General features: G+C 36.7%; 1 non-coding gene across 1 annotated transcript; it reads left to right on the forward strand.

Moving 5' to 3' along the window:
- Window positions 1–5,006: 5,006 nt before the first annotated feature.
- On the forward strand, window positions 5,007–5,112 carry LOC131154640 (small nucleolar RNA R71). Its single transcript, XR_009136557.1, has one exon. It is a non-coding gene; the product is annotated as a small nucleolar RNA R71 (small nucleolar RNA).
- The last annotated feature ends 3,475 nt before the right edge of the window (window positions 5,113–8,587 follow it).

Genomic DNA, 8,587 nt, shown 5'->3' on the forward strand with positions numbered 1-8,587 from the left:
AAACTTTGAACTTCCTTTTCAGTCTTTGGACTGGGCAATTATCAGATGACCTTTATCTTATCTAGGTCAACCTCAATCCCCTTTTTAATCACCACAAATCCTAATAGTTTTCCTGAGGTGGCACCAAAATTACATTTCTTTGTGTTCAACTTTAGATGACACTTTCTTAGCCTTTTGAACAATTTTTTCAAATTTGTTACATGGTCTTCCCCATCTCGAGACTTGACAATCATGTCAACCACATACACCTCTATTTCCTTATGCATTAGATCATGGAAGAAAGTTACCATAGCTCTTTGATAAGTGGCCCATACATTTTTCAAACCGAATGACATAACCTTATAGGGCCATTTTTTATCTAGTTATATCCTTTTTATTTATCTTTTGGGGCCGTTTTAATCTAGTTATATCTTCAAAACCCATCCATAAAAGAAAACAGAGCATGTCCAATAGTGTTATCTACTAGTACATCTATGCGGGGAAGGGGAAAAATGTCTTTAGGGTTGGCTTCGTTTAGATCCCTATAGTCGATGCATACCCAGACTTTTCCATTTTTCTTTATTATAGAAACTACATTTTCCATCCATTCGGTATATTTAGCCACTTCCAAAAGTCCAACCTCAAATTGTTTTTTAACCTCTTCTTTTATTTTTATTAACATGTTCAACCACATTCTTCTTGACTTCTATTTTACGGGTTTGCAATCAAGATTAGTGGGTATCTTGTGGGTTACCAAGTTAGTGTCCAACCCTGTCATATCCTGGTATGACCATGCAAAAAAATCTCGGTATTCCCCTAGGAGATCAATCATTTTCTCTTTTTCCTCCCCCTTTAACAGTGCCCTAATTTTCAAATGTTTTGGTTCTTTTTTTGTTCCCAAGTTTATTGTGACCATGGGGTCTTCACTGAACATGGTTTGTTTTTCATCAAATTCCAACATCCTTTGCATTTCATGGGATATGTTTGTTTCAGTTTCTTTTATTTCATCTTTATCAATTAAGTTTTCAAAACTAACATTTTTTTTCGGCTCCTGAATACTAGTAAGATCATTTTCCCTATTCTTGCATGAAACACAAGCAAACAACTTTTGGCAAATGCACCCACATAATGCAAATAATGTGTGAAAATGCAATGTTCATTCATTTATTCAAGAAAAAGCTTCTTGGATAAAACTGTCCATGGATTTCAAAAGAAAGAAAGTAAAATAGAAAGAAAAAAATTATCAAGCATTACATGAAATTAATCATCTTGGGATAATCAAATCCCTGCCAATCATGAAGTTCTACTCTTGTAGCCAAATGATAGACCCAGTCACTTAAACTATTTCCAGTGTCTTCTGGGTCTAGTACTAAAAGGATCATCTGCCCCATTTTCTGACTAGTCTCTTGCTCCACTTCACAATCCATTAGCCCGCCATTCCAGAAGATTTCATTCATCAAAGAAATATTCATTTCAAATTTACTGCCCATCATCCTAGTGAACCATGTGATTCTTTACATCTTCTTCACTTTAGCCTTCTTCTTTTGATCAACAAAAGTGGGGACATAGCCAAGTCCATAGTGGTCTTTTTTTCCCTATGGTAGCAATGGGGTTTGGATTCCTTGATGCTTCCCTAGACCTTTACCAGGACCTGATCATCTCAAAAGCAATCATTCGGGCAGTAGAAGCGATTCAGGGTCGAGAGATTGGGGAACCTTTAGCCATAGATGCGACATTTATTATTTTGAATGCTCTGAAGGAATTGTTCAGAGTTTCCTCAGCGGCCTCCACATATGGAGTGGACAAAGGTTTGGTAACCATCAGAATTATTTCTCCATATACACAGATCATTTTGTCTTTTACTATGGATTTCACCCTCAAATGGAGAGAAGAAGGAACTACCCCCTATTTTTTGGATCCAGGGCCACCCCAAGAGCATGAGTGGTACATATCATTTCTTAGTACAATCTCTAGTTTCTTGGTTTTCCAAGAAACATAAATCAGTTGCATTGTCCACAACTAAGGTTGAGTATATAACCACTGGAAGTTGTTGTGCTCAAATGTTATATATGAAACAACAACTTATGGACTTAAAATTACACTATGATACAGTTCCAATCAAGTGTGATAACACAAGTGCAATAAAAATCTCTAAGAACCCCATCTCACACTCTCGAACCAAGCACATTGAAATAAGACATTATTTCATTTGTGATCATGTGCAAAAGGGGGACATGGCACTCGAGTTTGTGTGCATAGATGAACAATTGCCCGATATATTCACTAAGCCACTTCAAGAGGATAGATTTGTTTGAACTAGACATGAACTAGGCTTATTGCACACTAGGGAAGTTGCCTAAAAATACTTGAGGTCCGCGGCAGTGAGGCAAGTTCTTTTGAGGGAGAACAATATGTAGTGATGTTTAAGGTGCTACAGTGAGAAGGAGCAGCAAATTCAATATTTTGTCTCACAAACATTTTAATCTTGTGGAACTAAATTCACTCATTTCTTTTTTGTTATATGTTTTTATGATAACAGTACTACAACTTACTATCCATAACTTACTAAATGTTCACATTTATCTGATGGATAGTTAATATCTATTGATTATATCATGAATTGTTATTGGATATACTAAATTGATTGAAACCATTTGCATGGCTTATAGAGAATGTGTGCTTGCATGCTGATAGCTGATTAGGATACTTGCATACTATTTGAATGGAACGCCATCTCCATCGCTGGCGTAGACCTTGTGAATACATGCTAGTAGTTGACTAGGGTATTGCATAATTAATTAAATGATCAAATATAGAAACATATACTGACTAGTTGACTGAAGCTATGATTACATAAGACTTATTTTAGAACACTAAAATTTTACCAGGTCTTATGTAGCATCAAAGTAGTGACCATATATATTCAACATCTTGTTTTGATCTTAATGGCGACATATACAGTTAGTGTGTACAAAATTGCCAAATTTTTTTCAAATAGCTATGACTGCTATCTAAGCCCATTTTTATGTCAAAAAGGGGGAGTTTTTAAAGCTAAGGGATTCTTTCAATGATTAAATTATATTGTGCTTAGCTTAGTCCTTTTGTTGATGACAAAAAAGGGGAGAAATATCTGAGCAAAATTGCAAAAATTTATTGTTTAGTTCTCATTGCTTCTTGATTGTTAAAATGGGAGAGGTGTCTAAGAAAAATTGCCAAAACTAAATGCATATTGAGCTGAAATTCAAAATTTCTCAACTTGAAAAATTTCAATGTCTTCTTTTTAGATATGCTTGAATTACATTGTCTATTTTGGAATTATGCATATTGTAAGGGGGATCCCTGTCAAGCTAACCTCATTTTGCTCTTGTGTTTGTCATCATCAAAAAGGGGGAGATTGTTGACTTTTTGAGTCCTATCTAGATTTGATAATGACAAATCACTAGAATCTCATTTGTGCGTTTAGTACTTGAATAGGTTTATATTTCAAAACTCACATGTGGTGAATGCAATATAGAAGCCATAAGACACTTTAAGTTCACATCACCTAGCTTATTACATGGAAATTTAAACAGTAAAAAGTGAATATGTCTACCTTTTCAGTTATAATGATTTTAGATTTTATATTACATGCATGTCTTACTTGATCTAATTTGAAGCTCACTAATGACCTTAGATTGAGCCTAAGAACTTGAACTTCTCATGGAAAATATTTCACTTAAAAAGTTAAAACAACTACAAAAGGTTTGAAATGATTTTGAAGTCGAAAGAGGGCTAAAACTCAATTTTATTAAGGGGCCAGTCAATCGAATCATAAGCCCAGTCAACCGGTCTTCATGCAAGGATGATCCGGTAAATAGGATCATCAGCCCAGTAGATTGAACCGTGCAAAAAAGAAAATCGCATATGGGCTAGTTGGCCGAACCCTGAGCCAATCGACTAGCACTCTCGGGTTGAGGCTATTTTGAGCATAAAAACGACTATAAAAGTCAAATTTATTATTATTATTATTATTATTATTATTATTATTATTATATTACCCAACAACCATAAAACGGTCATATTTTGAATTTGGCTATAAATACCATGCCTAAAGCACTTGAAATAACTTTTGCTAAGTTTTTTTTTCATACTCTTGCATTGTTGGGCATTCATTTTACACATTTTCTCAAATCAAAGATCATTTTTACTCTCACATACTCTTCATTTGGCAAAAATCATTTTGAGAGCAAAACCCTAATTTCTCCCACTCTTGTGTTTGAAAATATTTGTGGAGAAATCATTTTTTGCTATCAAATCTTTAAAGCATTTATTCTACATAATTTTTTACATCAAGATCAACTACTCTCATTTATTGCAAAAATATTTTTAAGAGAAATACTTAAACTCAATTAGGCTTCATTCATATCTTCTAAGAGTGCATTAAGGCTTTGATTGTACAAACTAGCTCTCAAAGAAGCATTTTATTGTACACAAAAACTCTTATTCTCATTTTTATTTGTGATAAGGGTTTTAAACCGTCCCAAACGAGGGCATATCATTTGGAGAGGTGGCTCCGCCTATAAGGAGTGGTGTAACGGGTATCTCCACTCGAGTGAAGGAGTGTGTATAAGCTAGCTCTGCCTCGATTGAAGGAGTGGATAGTGGAAATCCTCAAGTGCTTGTCTTGAGGCAAGGACGTAGGCAGGGATAGTCACACCTCATAAAAATTACTATGTTTGCTTTCTCTTTCCCTACCTTCTTTAAATTTACGCACGTGTATGTTTACATTTATTTTGTTTTGATCATTGTGTATGTTTTAAATATCTATAACACTTCAGATTGTTTGAGAAACCCTAAGTTTGAGATAGTGTGGTTGTGATTTAAAAATAGGGCAAAAAGTTGACCGAGATTTTGAAATATCCAATTCACCCCCCCTCTTGGGAATATACCAAAACTCATAGAAAGTACCACTACAAGATGCATATACCATGACTCTATCACGCTTAGCTAACCCCTTATAGAAGAGTTGAATTAATTGTCATCCAGGGACTTGGTGATGTGGGCATTTACGTAGAAGGTCCCTAAAGCCCTCTTATGTCTCGAAAAAATTTTCACCATCTATATGTGAGGAGCTGGTGATTGCCTTCCTAAGCTAGTTAGTCTTCCTAATGGGGAAGTACTTTTTCAAGAATTCGTGTTGCATGGTGACCCAGGTGGTCACCGAGTTTGGCTTTAAGGAATTTAACTAATATTTGACTTTGTCCTTCAGGAAGAAGGAAAATAGCCTTAGACGGAGGGCATCATCACCAAAATTAGGTATACATATGGTGGAACAAATTTCAAGAGACACATATAGAAGCGTAAGTATTTTTAGTTGAATTCCTAAACAAGTTGGGAAGCATCGAGATGATTGAGATCTTAATTTCAAATTGCACCACCTTGACATCTGAAAATAGAATGCAAGACGGCGATGTGTATGCGTTGGGTATGAAATATTCCTTCAAGGGCTGAAGGGGTTTCTCCTCAGCCACAAGTCAATTGGGAGCAAGAGGTTCTGAGTTTTGGTAAGCGGGAACTGGTCGATGTCCTGTCATGATTTTATGTTTTGAAGACTCGGCTAACTCTGGACTAGAAGTAGATTTCCTAATTGACTTACGGGATCTCTCAATGGGATCTCTCAATCAAAGGGTCTATAGGCACTAACTTGGGATCCAAAGATTGCAAACCCAGCGCCAAAATTCAGTAGGTTTGCTAAGGCTTGGGTCCTTAACTACCAAAAATAATATTTATAACCTAACTAATCCCAAGTTTAGTAGAACAGGGAGTGAGTCAAGTGTCGATCTCAAGGACTCTAGTGCAGCGGTGCTCCAATTTTAATGTAGTTGACTATGCTTTGAACAAAAGGAAAAAGATTGAATTTTGGTTTTTACTGTTAAACTATGAAAGCAAGTAAATTGAATGAAATGAACTATCCGTACTAGGTTCAACGGTCAAGTAATCCGCTCGAGTGGCATAGGGTAGCGAGGGTGCACCAATTGTCTAAAGCACGATTGGGAATTGGGGTATACCCTATCTAGAGAACATGGATTCCTCTTTAGACATTGTACCCTATCACACACAATTGACTGAATCCCTAGCTATGTTTTCCTATCCCATAGGGTTTCATCACAACCGGAGAACTAAATGTGCTAAAAATTAAAGACATAATATTGAAATTGTAGAATTTAAATGAAATCAATGTAAATGGCTAGTAATTGAAAACGACATCAATTGAGAATAGAAGGCCCGTCACTAGCAATTTGGGAATACAATTGAGAACCAATCTAATCTACATGGCAGCAATCAGAACTTGAAGGTTGTCACGGGCCTTCAAAGAATATGAATTCAAACCAGACATGAAATTGAAAGAAAGAAGTAAAACTAATCTAAATGGCTCCAATAAGCACTTTAGTCTGTGTCTAACCAAGGAGGACCCAAAAAGGAACCCTAATCAACATGTTTGAAGTTTACTTTTATACCCAAAAGAGTTTACAATTGATTGGTTTCAAATCAGGAAATTTTCAGTATAAATCTCACAAAGTTGATTGCTAGGCTCGATAAATGTCAACTTGGTCGCACACTGGACTTCCTCTGGTCATGCGCTAGTCAAACCTCTTGGGAAAAATCTTCTGTCGGGCTTGTGTTCATTTGACCTGTTCATGCATCAAAGGTTTCCTGTTCACGCCCTTGGACAAGAACCTCAGTAATTCAGCATCAGTCAGCACTTTGGAGTCAGATGATCATGACCTGGTCACCCCTTGGTTGAGCCTTGTGCTTCCTAATTGCTTCCTTTGCTTCTTACATTACTTCTTGCCTTAGTTTAAGCTCCAATTTCCTAAAACATAAACAAACCACGTGTAACTCCGAACAACGATAAAAGTGGATAATTACAATGAAAATGAGAATAAAACATAGGGAAATGGGGGTCTAAAATAGCATATTTTAAGAACACATCAGTAAGACATGGTATCAAAATGACCCTTTTGTGCTAGCGATGCAGGTAGAACAAGTGTTCTACCTTAAGGACACAAAATTGAAGGGTGAATGACATGTGACCCAAAAAATTCCTCCCCAAAGTTTGTATGATATTACAGAAGTCGTAGATAGAAAGAAAAGTGTCAGTGAGGATGCTGTCCAAGGAGATGATCCATCTGTCAGTGCAGTAACATAATCTGCTTTCAATGTTGCAGAGGAAGAAGCCAATCCTATGCCATTGAATAGGGTTGGTGCCATGAAAAAACACGTAGAGACTGCTAACATTGGAATTGAATCTTTTGTACATGTTCACTTCATCGACAATGATGAAACTGCTGGGGAAGATGAAATTATGGTCAAGTACTGTAGTGAGGTGGAAGACATACTAGAAAGTGAGGATGATACTGATATTGAGGATGTATAAGGAGTAAACATGTTATATATGTTGTCACCATGCATCTAATACGTGTAAATAATTGAAAATATATTTACTATGCATCTATTTACTATGCAATCTTCTTATATTTACTTGTGTATTATTTTGCAGACATGACGCTAGGAGGCCTTCGATTAGTTCAGGCTAGGTTCTCCACTACGGCATCCCACCAGGATGATGCATCATCCTCGAGACCGATGAAACACGTCGGTGATGATGCGGCACCGTCTAAGCCCTTGGCAACCCATCCTCACATGCATCCGTCCACTGGCGATCTGACCAAAGGTGAGTTACTGACCATTATGAGTAACGTTGGTAAGATTATGAGTATTTGATTGATATTAATATATTTATTGTCTTACACGTGTATCTACAATGAATCATTTAACTCTTCTATCGGCATCAACCTCCACGACGTAGGCGACGAGGTCAGGCCATAGTGCGGCAACGAACACGGTGCTCCGTAAGCACCTAGAAAGGACTGGTAGTGGATCCAAATTGACATTATGGATAGCTAAACAACACCGTAAAGTGATTGGTATGTGGCTTGGGCACAACAGCTCGGCGTTATATGTCAATAATTTTCTCCAGTCACCTGGTTTACCTAGCCAGAGGTGACTAGGGATCAGAGCTTGGTTCTCTACAAGCACATCTTGGTACATAACCCTAGACCATTTCTTTTACTTTTGATATACTACACTATTAACTGTCTAATGCTCTATATATATTTCATATGCTGGAAGAGTTTGATATGGACATTTACACCAACCTGAATGTCAAGAAGGCGGTTGACGTGCAGTTGTGCTCTCCTTCAAGAGCTATCGTAGCAAAATGCACGAGCATTTTAAGGTGATGGGATATGAGGTTGAAGCACACCTATACGATAAGATCTCCAATGAGGATTGGAAGGTGGTGTGTCACCATTTCCGTGACCCTCACTATCAGATGATATGTTTATCGTACTATAACTACTTTTTGGTATCATTTTGGATTATGATCTCCTTACATCTTTTCTATAGGCCATCTGCCAACAAAATGTTGTGAACCACAAAAAATTAGATGCGATGCATTGTGGATTGAAAGGTAATTTCTATAAAACTAGTTGAGTGTTACATTACAAGTGTTATATATGTTTACATGGCCTGAGTTATATATGTTTACAAGTGTTATATATGTGGT

Source organism: Malania oleifera, chromosome 4, assembly GCF_029873635.1.
Source record: "Malania oleifera isolate guangnan ecotype guangnan chromosome 4, ASM2987363v1, whole genome shotgun sequence".
Taxonomy (NCBI): domain Eukaryota; kingdom Viridiplantae; phylum Streptophyta; class Magnoliopsida; order Santalales; family Ximeniaceae; genus Malania; species Malania oleifera.